The sequence below is a fragment of the Euprymna scolopes genome, chromosome 18, assembly GCF_053919585.1.
Source record: "Euprymna scolopes isolate OS-2025 chromosome 18, ASM5391958v1, whole genome shotgun sequence".
Taxonomy (NCBI): Eukaryota; Metazoa; Mollusca; class Cephalopoda; order Sepiida; family Sepiolidae; genus Euprymna; species Euprymna scolopes.
In genome coordinates, this window is record NC_136499.1 from 114,594,626 (window position 1) to 114,610,974 (window position 16,349).

The window sequence follows — 16,349 nt, forward strand, 5'->3', positions numbered from 1 at the left end:
GGAAGACGTGAGAGATACCATTAAAACGAGCGACCTTTTGTGCTAAAGAATTTATTTTTCTACATAGTCACAGCGATTCTCGAGGCACTTCGGACAGAAATTCAATAACGCATCATCTCTGCTTCTGACGCACGTCCATGACAGGGATTGCTTTCTTAGAGTTTAGTTTCACTCCGTCAATATCTGCAACCGAGAGATGAAACTTTCAGGTTATGAATGCATAAGTTTAGTCATCATAACAATGCAATTTGCAATCCCCTCTGATGCATTCGGGCGGAATAAAAAATAGGAGATATTATTACTTTTGGAACGCCCCTTGGATTTAGAAATCCATTCTTAACATGTTAATAAAAAAAAAAACTGTAAACATTGAATTCAACTTGAAAAACCAGTGCATTTTAAGATACCGACAAATCGTTTTGTTGTTGTTTTTAAATGTGTCGTTGTTAAGCAAAAACAATATGATGTACTTAATTGACATGTCGAAAATTTTAATATATCCAAAAATTACGAAACTTCATCGAGTAGAACAACAGCTATTGTGTTTTTAGTCAATAAAAAAACTCTTTCACTCGCCATTAAAATGTAATACAAAATTTGCGTTCCTAGTTACGTCCCCTGACTATGAACTCTTCAACGTCTACTTTATAACATCTAAGAAAATATTTTCCCAATTTTTCATAAAAATTACTTTGAACTATAAATAACTTTTTACTCGATGAATTTTCGTAAATTTTGGATATATTACTATTTTCGACGTGCCAATTAAGCACATAATATTATTTTTGCTTAAAACGACATATTTAAAAATATCGATCTGTCAATTCTATTTTTACAAGCACCGAAAATCCTACCCAAAAGAATTCTGCATAAAGTACCGTCAGTAGTCCAGTCCACCCTATTAGTCACCTGGAGGGAGGATACATGTATTTTTACTTTTTCTCAGGTCCTGGATATGACCTTAAACTATATCCGATGGTGGGGCCCCAGCGTGCGGGCTTTGGGGAGTGTGGAGCCACCCTTTAATTGCCATTGCTCCCAGGTCCACACTGATCCGGAGTGGTAGTACCTGTTAGGGTCCCAACTATGGGTTAAATAGAAAGCGACTTAAAAAAAAACAAAAAACAAAAACAAAAAAACAAATATACTCTATTAAAAAATTGTTCTTCAAAATCATTGGATTCGGCATTAAATAACCTGAAAAGTGTTGATATGCCGTAAAACAAAAACAAACAAACAAACAAACTTTTTCTCAAGGGTAATAGTGAAAGTGGTGTTGTAGACGAAACAGTAGTTCCGGCTGAGGAGCACGCTTTCACAATACGCGCTCGTGACCACTACACAATACCACGTGATAAGGCAAACCTTAAGGCCAACCATGAGGCCAATAATAAGGCTGACGTCTAACATCAAAGACAAACCGACATCAAGAAATGGTTAGTACCGTTTGTTGCTAAAAAAAAAAAAAATACTAATTAAACGACTTGCGGCGCATCATCGCAAGTCACTTGCGCTTGTGTTGTGATCATATTTGCGTTCTCTTTCTTTCTCTCTCCCCCCCTCTCTCTCTCTTTGTGCAATATATATATATATATATATATATATATATATATATATACATGTATATGTATATATGTATGTGTGTGTGTACTGTGTGTGTACTGTGTGTGTGTGTGCGTGTGTGTTATGCACGCCACGAGCACAATATACAGCTGCAGTCGACGCTTTAGCGTAAGCGGATGTTGACGTCTTTTATTACCAGAGAGGAGAAAGAAACGTAACACACACACACACACACACACACACACACACACACACACACACACACACACACACACACACACACACACACACACACACACACACACATTATTATTTTTTTTAAATCTGATTATGTAAAAAGCTACAAAAAAAAAGAACAAAGCAACAACAACAAAATGAATCTGGCAGGGAATTAAACAAGAACACGCACTATCTAACGCAGCAATTATTCATTTTACGGACCTTTTTTGTATGGAGTTTTGACGAAGAAAGAAAAACAAAAACGCGTCTAAACTATTTGTTTATTTGCGTATGCAACGGTTTTACCATTTATTATTATTTATTTATTTATTTTTTGTACATTGAAATGTAAATAAAACTATGTAAAGAAACAAACAATGGGAAGAAATCAGTCAAGACGTAAAAACAAATAACTCAATTTGATTAATTTATCATTTAAAAAAAAGAAAGGAAAAATAATTATTGAAATTACGCCGACGGAACGCACAAAGGACGGTGTGCGAGTGCGCTAATCAAAAAACGTGGACGAATAGAAAGAAGAAGAGAAAAAAAGCGCATCTATTTTGCTTGCAACCAACATAACAACAACACGTTCACAACATCGTACTACTGAATAAGGTAAGTAGATTTTGTTTTTACCCCCTACCCCGGGGTTTTGTGAGGGTGGGGAGCGAAAATAATAAAAAATTCCGACTAAAAAGGGAGCACCTTTTTGGTCCGGCCATAGCATAAAAAATAATTCCTGATTTTTTTTTGTTTAGATAAGGATTAAATAACTCATCTTATTTGGGTGCTTTCGACTATTTTTCTCGTCCTGAGTGTTATTTTCACAACGTTTCGGCTGATGTAGCCTCCGTGGTGTAACGTAACGGATAAATTATTTGGTAAATTCAGTTGTGAACCTCTTCTGGGTGTTTAATGTTTTATTCTCAGTGCGGGACTGCGGGCGATACTAAAAAAAAAAAAAAAAAAATGCAATTGCAAATTACTTAGAATTTCTACCTGGTCAGGGCTGACGAGTCGAGAGCATGTTACCCTCGTGGATTAAATAAAGGGGTTCGTTCAAAATTCCGTGCAGATTCCCGAGTTTGACCGATTGATTGACAGAAAGATGTCAGAATTCAATAAAATACACCTGAAAATGTTGAAGATTTTATAGCAATAGTCTGAATATATATATATATATATATATATATATATATATATATATATATATATATATATATTGAGGTAGTTGCTTGTCTAGCCACGCTGATGAGCTGTGAAACAGCGAAACAGTACTGTGTGTATATATATGGTCTTTTAGGAAAAAGAAATCCAGCAGAGTGCTCAATTATAAGGAAAATCTGAAAATTAGAGCGTATTATTTATATTTTGTTTACAGAAAGGTTTAAATGAGATAAGTCATTGGTACCGTCGGTTTCTAACCCGATAATTAGGACCGTTTAAGATACCCATATCAAGCTCTCTTCAGCCAATACTCATCTCATATATAACAAAAACATACATTCATAAAATAAATGAAATTTGCGTTTGATATTATGACGAATATTTTACATAAAGAAAGATAAAAATGAAAAAAAATAAAACAAAAAGAGACGAAAAAAATAATTTACGGAAAAAAATAATTAAAAAAAAAACGAATTTGCAAGAATAAAAACAAAAAACATAAAAAAACATCTTTTATTTACCCCCCCAGAAAACCAACAAGAATTGAATTAAAAAAAATAACAAAATATTAATAGCGAAGCGACTTTTATATAATGATCTTCATTTTTTAAAAGTTTTATTGAAAAAAAAAAAAATATATATATATATAACGATATTTTTTTACTTTCTTTCCACCTTATCACTAACCTTTAAAATTACGCCTTGTGAAAGTTGTCGACTATGCTGAGAACGAATATCACATTCAAATTTCGCGCAGAACAGTAGCTTTCTGAATAATAAATTCTTTATTATGTAATGCAATCCATTATGTTTTTATTGGTGGCCATGTTTTTTGTCCAACTGAAATATACTAATACGCATGCGTATCACAAAACACCCCTCTTCCCCATGTTAAGAATGGCGAATAGCATTGACATTTAATTAATACACTGGAAAAAAATTCTTGATATCCAGAAAACTACTTATCAGTACAAAATTTAAATGCGATATTCGTTTTCATCATATTCGAAAACCTTTAAAATAAGTTTTAAAGGTGTGTGTTAGGTGGAAAGATAGAAAATTGACCATAATAACAAAAGATTATATTAAAATAATGCCAAAGTAACCATAAGAAACAGAAACAAAACCCACGTCGTTTTTTTTTTATGGAAAACTTGTTGCATTCATCCAGCAAGCATTGTCCAGGTAAACAGCATTAGAGAAAAATATTTCAAAATATACCCCCCCCCCCCAACTTACATGTTTCCTCACGATGACAAAATTAGATAAAGGTAGTTTGGCAGTTCTACACTATTGGGACGAAATTTCGGAAATCGTAAAACTGAATTTCACATGAAAACAATGGTATTTATGTATTCCTCGTATTTTAAAGATGATTATATCCAAAAATTACGAAAATCGATAAGGTAGAAAATTATTATCGATAAGATTTATCCAAAAATTAAAAATTATGATCGATAAGATTTATCCAAAAATTAAAAATTATAATCGATAAGATTTATCGAAAAATTACGAAAATCAATAAGGTAGAAAATCATTTATTAAAGAAAATAAAAAATAGAATTTGATGAAAACGATCGCAAGACACAGGAGAGTGCAAAAGGGAGGTAATTTTCCGTTTTGATTTAAACAAAGTGGCGGCAATTTTTCACTGGCCAACACGATTGAAGTTGTTTTGTTTAATAATTCAGCAATATTCAGGTAATTTCGACTGCATACTTTGGGAGATAACATTGCAATTTATTAGAATTGACAAAAAAAAAAAAATCAGGTAAAACCATTGTTTTCTTGTTTGTTTTTGATTTTTTTAAATCTGAGAACCCCATTATTGACTACGTAAGGTAAGTAGATTTTGTTTTTACACCCCACCCCGAGGTTTTTTGAGGGTGGGGAGCGAAAATAATAACAAACTCTCGTCTCAATTCTGTTGGTAGTTTTGGTTTGGGATATCCCCTTCCCCCAAAAGGAACACTACAATTTACCGGCAAAGTCACCGATTTTATTGCAAGAAAAAAAAACAATGTTCTACGTAAACATTATATATATATTTTAATATAATGTCATTCATTAATATAATGTCATTTTAATATATTGCATAATACACAGATAAGCATAAACTCCGAAGCACATGCAGGTTCTCCGGGTACCTAAGAAATAACTTGAACTATGAAACCCATTTTTTTAGGTGGGGTTGGGGGTGACGTATAATTAGACCTGGTCCTAAAATATTATGCACCCTCCCAGAGTTTAGTGTGATTGTATTGCAGATTGCCTGACGCTCCCTTTATAGGAATGCACTTGTTCTTTCCTGTTCTTGTATTCGTTTTGGGACAGTTTGCTGCATTCACTTACTATATGGTTTATTGCTTCGTCTTTTTGTCCACGGAGTCTGCATTTGCTGTTTTCTTGTGTTTTGTCGATCCTTGCCTTGATGTGATTGGTTCTTATGGAGTGCTGCAGTAATTCAGTTTCTCGTTTTACGCGTCCTTTTCGCATCCATGTCAAAGTGTTTTCGTTATTCTCATGTTTTGTCATCCTTATGAATTTTCTGTGTAGTTATTTTTCTTCACATTTTTCTTTTCTCGTCTTATCCTTTGTCTCTCTGTTTTCTGTTTTGTTGATTTTTTCAGTGTCACTCCCTACCATCGTTATTATTATTATTATTATTATTATTATTATTATTATTATTATTATTATTATTATTATTATTATTATTATTATTATTGGCTCACAGGGTGCTTTCACACAAGTCTTCAGAGATCTTTCCATGAAAACAGCCTGTGGTTTTCCCTGGAAGCTGAGTGACAACAAGTCTCCTCAGATTTCTAGTACTTTCCACCTCTTCGATAACATTTGCACATAAATTTGCATTATCGCAATAGCTGCTTTCCATTGATTTCTCGTTGGCAGCAGCTATTGGTCTTTGCTAGGATTTGAGTGGCAATAAGCCACCTCAAGGTCCCAGTTCTCTTCGCACTTATTCGACTGAGGTCTGGTCAGTTCATCGGTCACGCCTTCCTCCTTGACTCTACTTGGTTATTTGGTCTCACTCTTTTTTGGAGAGGGAGCGGTGATGTGGCAATGGGGTAGGTATTGGTTAGAGAACTTATACATATACGGTTTCAGTGTTCTTGGTTCCATGTAGTGTTTCATGTTTTATCTTTGCAGCAGTTTGTTTGGCCCGCACTTGTTGCTCCTGTGTGTTAGTTTCCACATTCAAAGGGTTTCCTTAATAGTTCAGCTGTTTTCATGATTGTTGTTCGTTGTATTTTTCTAATCATTCCTTTGATTCCAATTTCTCCCATTCTTTTTTCAAAGTTTTCCGGTATTGTTCCTAGTACTCCTACTATTATAGGTATTATTTTGATTTTCTTGATCATCCATGTCCGTTTCAGCTCTCTGGCTAGCTCTGTGCATTTGCTCCGTTTCTCATTTTCTTTGAGATTCACCCTGTGGTCAGCTGGAACAGCAAAGTCTACGATTTGACAGGATTTTTCTTTCTTGTTAATTATTACGACATCCGGTCTTCTTGCTTGGATGGGTTTGTCAGTTTGTATGTCCATGTCGCATAGGACGTTGTGATTCTCGTTTTCGAGTACTTTTGCCGATTTGTACCACTTGGTTGTGCGTTCGAGATGCAATTGTTTGCATAATTCCCAGTGTACTACCCTTCCTATTTGGTCGTGTCTGTTCTTGTATTCCTTTTGGGACAGTTTTATTATTATTATTATTATTATTATTATTATTATTATTATTATTATTATTATTATTATTATTATTATTATTGAATAAATCATATTTTATGTATCGAATTTCAGTATTTACTTCAGCAGTGCTCAATGCGTAAATAGAGCTAGGTCGTAAGTTATGAGAATATATATATAGCATTTAAACTACAGTAGGGAATCGTCAGGCTAAAATGCATTGAAATCGTGTTACCTGATGACTTTATATTTATATAATTGCCATATACTTTCATAATGTGTGTGTGTGTGTGTGTGTGTGTGTGTGTGTGTACACTTGTCAACAAATGAGGGAAAGAAAACGTCTCATTATGGAAATAGATTCGCGGGGTCTTGCTTTCTCACTTTTCCTTATAAAGAGGTTAGATGGTCTGCTATACTCTAAGTATTCGAAAGGGATTCGTCCGGCAGTTTTTGTTTTTTTTTACTTGCTAACATTTGTGTGGCACGCCCCCCCCCCCCAGAAATATATAATGCAAACATTATTAGGATTATCCATCGGTATCTTAGGTTTCATAGAAAGACTGAAAACTCAACCAGCAAGATTAAAGCTATCAGCTGATTAACCGGTCACATTTGATATCTTGTATCCGGCTGGTTGAGTTTCAAGTGTTTCTCTGAAACCGAAGATACCAAATGAAGATCAAATCGATGTCTAATAATCTGTCTGTTTTTCTGTCTGTCTGTCTGCCTCTCTCTCAAATTACTTTTTTTTTTTAGTCCTACCGGTGAATTCACACGCTCAAACAGGCATGACACTGAAGACGGTCCTTGAGATCAATTATTACATGTTTCCAGCATTTCAAGCCTCCACACGTCACAACTTTTCCATCGCCACTGGACCATTTTAATAGACAAATGCCTGATGGAGTATCTATACACAGATGATGTTACAGAGTCTTAGCTTTGTACGACAGCTAAGTCTCTCTCTCTGTTCAAAATGTTGAGATCCAGCAACAAGCAAGAGCACGACAGCCAACAACAAGTTAAACTGTAGACCAGCTTAATGTGGGTACTGGTCTTCCGCTTTATGTTTTTTTTAAATCAGAGATTTGTTTCTTCTAGAAAGGTTGCCTTCACCACAGCTTACGGAAGCCCCCTCCACCCCAACACACATACATACACACAAACATACACAGTGCAAGTTGGCCGTTGACCCCGAAAAAGGGTTCATTCGCCCTTTGGAAGGTCTTGATTTTAATCATTCAGGGAGACTAGCCACCCTCCTCACCAAACAAGTCCGGTGGGGGAACCAGTTTAGTCGCTGGTGATCCGACCATGAGGCAGGTAGTACTGGGTAACATGGTACCAGTAGCATATGGCATGACCTGACACACAAAATGTGTCATCGCCCTCTCCACACACACACACGCACCCTTCGCACACACATACGAAAATATATATGGCAATTAAGCTACACAGAATATTCCGCGTTTCACTCTCGTGAGATTCCTCAGGCTTATGCATTATACATTCTCACGAGAATGAAACGCGGAATATTCCGTATATACGTATGTATCGAGCACTGTTGAAGTAAATACTGAAAATTTACGCATAAAAGTATATATTTGTTTATTAATTTATGTGATTAAATGAAATACACACACACACACACACACACACACACACACACACACACACACACACATATATATATATATATATATATATATATATATATATATATATATATATATTAAAAATGTGTAATTAAACTCAATAATATGTTTTTTTAATTACGACAAATATATTACCATTTATTAAAAATCCATGGATTAAGGAAATAACTTCAAATTTTTGTATTCCTTGTTGAATAATAAATTCATCATTATTTTTCTAATTTATTGAATTTAATGTCAAATGTTCATACACACACACGCGCGAGCGCACACACACACACACACATATATATACATACATATACATATATATATATATATATATATATATATATATATATATATATATATATATATATATATATATATATATATATATATATATATTGGTCTTTAGTGTAGAATGTGTAGAATATATGATGATATTTGTCGTAGCTGTGAAAAATTCAAATACTTGGCAAATAGGATATTTAATTCTCTCACACTGAAAGAACTTAGACACCAGGATTGGGAAGTAAGCGCTCCCGAGAAGGGTCACTCTAACCTGCAAAATGTACCTGGGCAATCCCGTCGGCATTCCCGGTAAGGACGCCTCAGGCGATTAGCAATAAACTAACCCCTTCTCAAAACGAGAAGGTAAAGGGTGGACCCCCTAAAACTACACATAAACAGCAGTACACCACAATCAACAGGGGACAGGTAATTACAGGAATGGTTTACCTCTGTTGATTGGAGGCGGGGCAGAAGCCAGCGTCAAGTATCATATTTCATTTCTGCGCTAAACACAAACGTAACTAGTTTATTTTATCAAAGAAGACATTATTTACGGGAACAAACCAACGTCACGGTGATTTTTTATTTGTGACAAATTCGAAAGTGATTTTGGAGCTTATAACTTGACGAATAGAAAGTAATTTATGACGATAATTTATGTTTAACGAGATCGAAAAAAGTCTAGTATTATGGTTGATTTATGCTCCTTAACAACAAAAGAAGGCGGACATTGTCGAGAGTGCCCCCCTCCTCTAAATTCCACAATTTTCACTTTTTTTTTAAATTACTTTTTTTCTGTTAATATAATAGAATACAGACTTAAGTTTCAGATTATGAAAAAAAAAAAAAAAAAAAAAAATGAAACGTAGGGGTTCAGGTTTAAATTATAACGTTGTACTAAATTGAACACGAACTTTGTGACCACGATGAAAAAAAAAATGGTAACTCTCTCTTATATGACCGGAAGTTAGGGGTTAGAACGGAGGGTTTAAAAAAGGAAGATTTCTTTACCCCCTCTTACCTCCTCCCACTCTCGTCTATGTATCTCTCTCTCTCTCTCTCTCTCTCTCTCTCTCTCTCTCTCGTGGGGGTTAAGTTTTCAATTATAACGTTGTACTAAATTGAACACGAACTTTGTGACCACGATTAATAGATAGATAGATACATAGATAAGATGGATATATAGATGAGAGAGAGAAAGAGAGAGGGGGAGGGAGGGAGAGAGAGAGAGAGAGAGAGAGAGAGAGAGAAGGGTAGATACATAAATGAGAGTGGGAGGCGGTAAGAGGGGGGGTAAAAAAACTTCCTTTTTTAACCCCTCCGTTCTAACCCTTACCTTCCAGCCATATCAGAAAGAGTTGTCATTTATTTTTATCGTGGTTACAAAGTTCGTGTTCAGTTTAGTCCCCCACGTGAAAAGTTATGAAAATTTTTTTTTCAATTTTTTTTTTTTATAATCTGAAACTTAAGTCTGTATTCGATGATATTAACAGGGAAAAAAAAAAAAAAAAAAAAAAAGAAAGTGAAAATTATGGAATTTAGAGGGGGTGGGGAGGCACTCTCGACAACGTCCGCCCAAAAGAAAAATAAAAACAGTATTTCTCGGGAGAGCCACCTCTCTAGAAAAAAGAACCCACACACGCGCATCGTTGTTACAGAGTCAATGAATGACGTGCTGGTTTATTGAGAGAGAGAGAGAGAGAGAGAGAGAGAGAGAGAGAGAGAGAGAGAGAGAGAGAAGGAAGGAGTGATGCTAAGTAAGTAATTTGTTTACTTGTCTCCCACAGCGACAAAATTAGACACATGAACAATTTATTCGAGGAATCACCCCTCCTCCGCCTTTTCTTTAAAAAAAAAAATAAAATAAAAATAATAAAAAACAATGGAGCGACAATATTTTGCAATGTGCACAGATGCAAAATTAGGCATTATCGATAATACCAGATACGGGCGCACCAAGCGATCCGCCGTAAACCAATTCCCTCCACCCCCACAAAGGAGGAGGTCATGCCTAGAAGGAATCTTTCCTAGAGCCGACCAAAGCAGATACTACACGTTGATCCGGGCCCGAAAACAATAAGCACCTCGATTGTATGTTGTTTTCATATATCTGCCTCTCTTACGAGACCCAAGTTAGACACAAGGCCATTTTTCTTGGGAAATTCCAGCTCCCCCCCTCCAGAATTTTTGTAGGAATTTTTGACACTCCTAACACGAAACTGCGAATAAAATATGAAAAAATCGTAATTTCTCTTTTAAAAGTGAGTTGTTTATTTATGGATTATACTTCCAAAATAAACTATTAAAGTTGTATAAAAAGTAATAGAAATATTATTTTTTTATTTTTTTTAAAAAACAGTAATGAAATTGAATTTTACGAGTTCAATATTTTTCAATTTTTAAACTTTAAAAATCTATCAAAATTTTTCTATTGATTCTATTTTTACGATATTTTCAGGGTCAATGTGAAATTTTATGCTCTTTCCAATAAACCGAATATAATATTTTAGACAAACGTTTTTTTTAAAATTCACGCCCCCCCTCTTTTGAAATGTCTATTAAAAAGTAAATAATTAATTTACTCACCAAAGTTTTATATATCACAAATTGAAGATAAAATATCAATAAATAATGTATTCTAATTTAAAACAACAAAAAAAGAACAATTTTTTGGAAATTTACCTGTAAAGTCCGAAGTTTACAACCTTTAAAAAAAAAAAACCCACGTTGTTTGTATTTTTTTAAATGAAACCTTGGTCCTTGTCCCTTTAATTGAAAAAAAAAATAGGGTTTGAATTACATTTTTCGTGTAAGCTTGGAAAGATAGGGGGTCGAATTATTCAATATTTTTCACGAAGTTTCTGACACACCTACTTATACGCCCTAAAAATTGCTTCAATCGAGAAGTATTTATCATTTTGTATCGAAAAGAAGAACAGATACTACACTTTATCCTAGTTCGCACGTCGGCTTTTCAAATGTGGGTAAAACCCGGCTCCCCTCAAAAAGGGGCATTCTGAATTGGGAACAAAAATAAAATTCGTTTCTACTCTGACTGAGGTGTACATTTTTTAATTATTTATTTGCAAAAACATTATCCAAACGAAAAGAATATTTAATTCAAGTGAAACAAATGGTACCTACATAATTGTCAAGTCTCAAATAGTAACATATCCAAAAATTACGAGAAACGATGAGGTAGAAAAGTAATTATTGATTAATAAAGAAATTTGTAAAAAGAAGCTAAATCTCTATATTACGCTTACCAAAAGAAAAATTAAGTTAACAATGGAGATAATTAAGTTCTGTTGCTTACGTCACGTGACGAACGTAATTCAAAATGTCGGATAAAATTTATTCCCCATACAAACTTTATTGAAAACAGTTTTTTCTACCTCATATTATTCCGTAATTTTTGGATATATTACTATTTGCGACATCACAATTACGTAAATACCATTTGTTTCACTTAAAATTCAATATTCTTTTTGTTTGTATAATATAGAAGTACTAAAAATGTACGTTTTTTTTAAATACAAATTAGGCACATGGTAATCAAAAGTGAGTCGATGGCCATGTTCTGTCTATCCTGCACTGAACCATATTCATTAGCAGTCACCAAAATACCACATTTACTCCCGGGGGCGGTACAACTTAAAATATATCCAATGGTCGGCATGTAATTAAATTCAGTAACGTAAAAAAATCTTGCGTTCTAATGGCGATAAAGTCGCTGAAGGCGTTTTTCATATCGCTTAGGTTAAGCATTTCTCACGCAGAAAGTTGTCTAGATGCTTGAAAAAGTGGTAGTCTGTTGGTGAAAGGTCTGTAGAGTATGGCGGATGAGGCAGAGTTCCGTAGCCTAATTCGTTAAACTTCTGCAGGGTCAATTTAGCAATTTGTGGTCGAGCACTGCCGTGAAGAGAATTGCGCCTTTTTCTGTTGACTAATAATGGGTGTTGTTGTCAAAGTTTCTGATGCATTTCATCCATTTGTTGACAATACTTTTCCGCTGCAATAGTTTCACCTGCATTAAAAAACTGTAATGGATGAGACTGGTCGCAGACGACCAAGCAGTCAGCATGACCTTTTGGTGCAATTATGGCTTCGGGAAGTGTTGTAGCACTTCATTGGCGTCTAACCACTGAGCTGAGCGTCGCAGATTGTTGAAAAGAACACACTTTACATCGAATGTCACAACCCGGTCGAGAAACGGTTCGTTCTTGTTTGTGTAAAAGAAGGGAAGATTACACTTTATAACTCCGTTTCTTTTGGTTGTCGTGCAATTTGTGAAACATCCATTTATCAAGTTGTTTTGTCTTCCAATCTCTCTCAAGTGGTTGGAAATCGTCGTATACGTTAAGTCTAACTCAGAAATTCTCGAACAGTTATGCGTGGATTGGCTATGACCAAGTCTTCTAAATGACCGTTGTCAACATTCAATGGCCGACCATCACGCTAATCATCTTCAAGACTATCGTCGCCGCCGCAAAATTTCGTAAACAACCATTTTCCGTGCTTTCAGTAGTGGTTCCTGTGCTTCGTTGATATCGCGAACTGATTAGCAGCTTTTCGGCCTAACTTGAATTGAAATAAGGAAATTGTGTTAATTTGATTTTTGTCCATCTTGTATTTAACGTTCTATAAAGAAAAGATAATTGTTTCAAAACGATTGTAATTTAAACGATTAGATAGAGCGAACAACGCTCTTAAAAATGATATATAAAGTAAAGGCATTCTAACGAAAACTTATTTGAAAATACATCATATTAAATCGAAATTAAAAATTCTGCAAGCACTTTCTTCTCAACCTAATAATTATAGTTTGTTGAGTTTTGATGTAGATAGCTTCCAGTACAAAGTATGTTCCAAAAGTAATGCCTCCTATTTTTATTCCACCTGAATGGATCAGAGAACATTGCTTATAACATTGTTATGATGACTGAACTTATGCATTTATGATCTGAAAACTTGGATTGGCTTTGACTAAGGCTCTTAAATGATGAGACCAATCGCAGACCACCAAACAATCAGCATTACCTTCTTTTTTGTGCAACTCTGGCTTCGGGAAATGTAGTGGAGCTTCATCGACGTCTAACCACTGAGCTAAGCATCACCGGTTGTCATAAAGAACCCGGTTTTTATCGCTAGTCACAATCCGGTCGAGAAACGGCCCGTTCTTGTTGCGTAAAAGAAGGGAAGATGAATGCCCCCCACCCCACTGGACAGAGTTAGACACCAGGGTCGTTTTTTTTAACGTGGAGAAAAGGAACAAAAATTAAAATTGTCTAGGTCGTGAAGGATTTCTCCACCGCTGACAGAGAACAAGAAATTGAAGTGCAGCATCTAAAGAACAGATACTACACTTTGATCTATATATTTAATTTATTCCGCTTAAAGAAAACATTACAATTTAAAAAATTCCAATATAAAATTAAAACATTTAAAAAAATAAAATCTTCAAAAGACAAAATAAATTTAGGCACAAGGCCCTATAAGATCTGGGGAGGGGAGTGTTGCAGGGTCTTTGTAACTAAAGTGAAAATGGAGTCTTTAGCGACTTTACTCTTGACTGGCAACATTTACCACAATACCTCATTCACTTTGTGGAGTCTAAGGCTAACTAATGCAAACCCCAGCGTTTTTGCAAAAAAGATATATATACAATTTCTGTATGTGTGTGTGTGCATTTTTTTTTAAAGTGTGTGTGTGTGTGTGTGTGTGTGTGTGTGTGTGTGTGTGTGTGTGTGTGTGTGTGTGTGTGTGAAAAAAGTTCAATTCATTGGAAACTTTGATCTTGTCCCAAAGGCCAAGTCACTTTTTTCAATTCCTGAGGCACCCATTTATCATGTTTTTTTTTTGTCTTTCCAATCTCTCTCAAGTGGTTGGTAATCGTCGTGTACGTTAAGTCTAACTCAGAAATTCTCGAACAGTTGTGCGTAGATTGGCTTTGATTAAGGCTTTTAACTGATCGTTGTCAACATCCGATGGCCGACCACTACGCTCATCATTTTCAAGACTCTCGTCGCCACCACGAAATTTCTTAAACCACCATTGTGCTGTGCATTCAGTAGTGGTTCCTGTGCCAAACACTTCGTTGATATCACAAGCTGTTTCAGCAGCTTTTCGGCCTAGCTTGAATTGAAATAAGAAAATTGTGCGAATTTGTTTACATCCTGATGATGCCCGGGGTCAACTACTTGATGATATGAACCACGCACACGTTGACACATGTGAGAAGGAGCTGCTAAGAGTATCCTCTTCTGCCTCGACGTGGTACAAAACAGGCTTCGAAATCTAGTGACGATGCCGTTTTTTTCGTCTTTACTACTACCTCTTTCTCACGGAAGAGACGTTGCGAGTCTATTTCTGCCCGATTGTTATTTTCATGGCAGAGCAGGTGCTGGACTGAACTGCAATGTATGCTCCCCCCCTCCCTGTAATACATTCGCAACAAACACTCGACTAACTACAACCACTGCCAACAATTTCCCTTACTCTCACTGTGTGCCTAAAACTAAACAAAATTTCCATCAGTTTCTTTCCTAGAACTACCCGTCTGTAGAACACAACACCGCGGGACTGCTTCTCAGCTGATTATAACATGTTTATTTTAAAGTCTAATGCAAACAAGTTGTTGGTGAGCAGTCCTCTTAAATGATTAATTTGTACCCATAGCTTATTAGCTGATCATCACGGTGTTGTCTAGCTGACACTCTCATTAAACCTTATCCTCGAGTGGCCTTCGGGCCTTAACAAGCGTCCACTAATAAAAATGAATAAATAAATGAAACACATAACGAGAAGGTGGGATAGTTTCAATATGACCTTTTTTTTACCAGGAAGTCACCACATATCAAGGCCCGGAAGCCACTCGGGGATAAGATGTCGGGGTCACTGAATCCCTCCCTTCCCACTGAAGGTTTTTTTTTTTTTTTAAAAGAAATTTTCGGCGCTTCTACAGAATTGGGACGAGATTTTGTAGTCGATAAATGGAGTCTTCAGATAAAAAAAAAACAATGGTTTCAACTGATTTTTTTGTCAATTCTAATAAGTTACAATGGTAGCTTCCAAATTATGCAGTCGGAATTACCTGAATATTACTGAATTATTAAAAAAAAAAAAACAACTTTAATCGTGTTAGCAGGTGAAGAATGCCGCCATCTTGTTTAAATCAAAACAGAAAATTACCTCCCTTTTGAACGTGTTTTACGATCGTCTTCATCAAATTCTTTTTTCTTTAATTTTCTTTGATAAAATTTTTTTTACCTTATCGATTTTCGTAATTTTTGGATATAATCATCTTAAAATTATGAGGAATGCGGAGATACCATCGTTTTTATGTGAAATTAAGTATTACAATTTCAAAAGAACTTGTTTACATTAGACTCTAAAATAAAAGAGAAGATAACGATTTTAAATTTCGTCTCAATAGTATAGAAGTATCAATAGTATAGAAGTATCAATAGTATAGAAGTATCAATAGTATAGAAGTGCCAAAATTTCTGTTAGACAATGACTTGGTAAATTTTTACCTGATTTTCACCTTAATATTTTCCTTAAAAATGACGACCTTTATAAGTTTTCGGGTATGCTGAAAACGAATACCGAATTAAACTTTCCGCTAATAAGTAGTTTTCCAGATATTAAGCAACGTCATTTCTTATGTTATTGGTGGTAACCATCTTGGTACGTGTGTGCGCGCGCAAACACAACCCCTAAAAACGGCTGCTGTTTACGGTCTGATTCTTGATGTTTGAAT

General features: G+C 35.2%; 1 protein-coding gene across 2 annotated transcripts in view; it reads left to right on the forward strand.

Annotated features, from left to right (window-relative positions):
- LOC145297780 (uncharacterized) overlaps positions 1 to 16,349 on the forward strand; it is an 84,299-nt gene that overhangs the window by 653 nt on the left and 67,297 nt on the right. The window contains exon 1 of one of the 2 annotated variants that reach the window (XM_080144037.1): positions 1 to 1,436. This exon is cut by the window's left edge and continues 653 nt beyond it. The gene's annotated coding sequence lies outside the window, so the exon portion shown is untranslated. Of the gene's footprint in view, positions 1,437 to 1,650; positions 2,401 to 16,349 lie in introns of those variants that run through there. The other variant, XM_080144036.1, reaches the window with a different exon arrangement.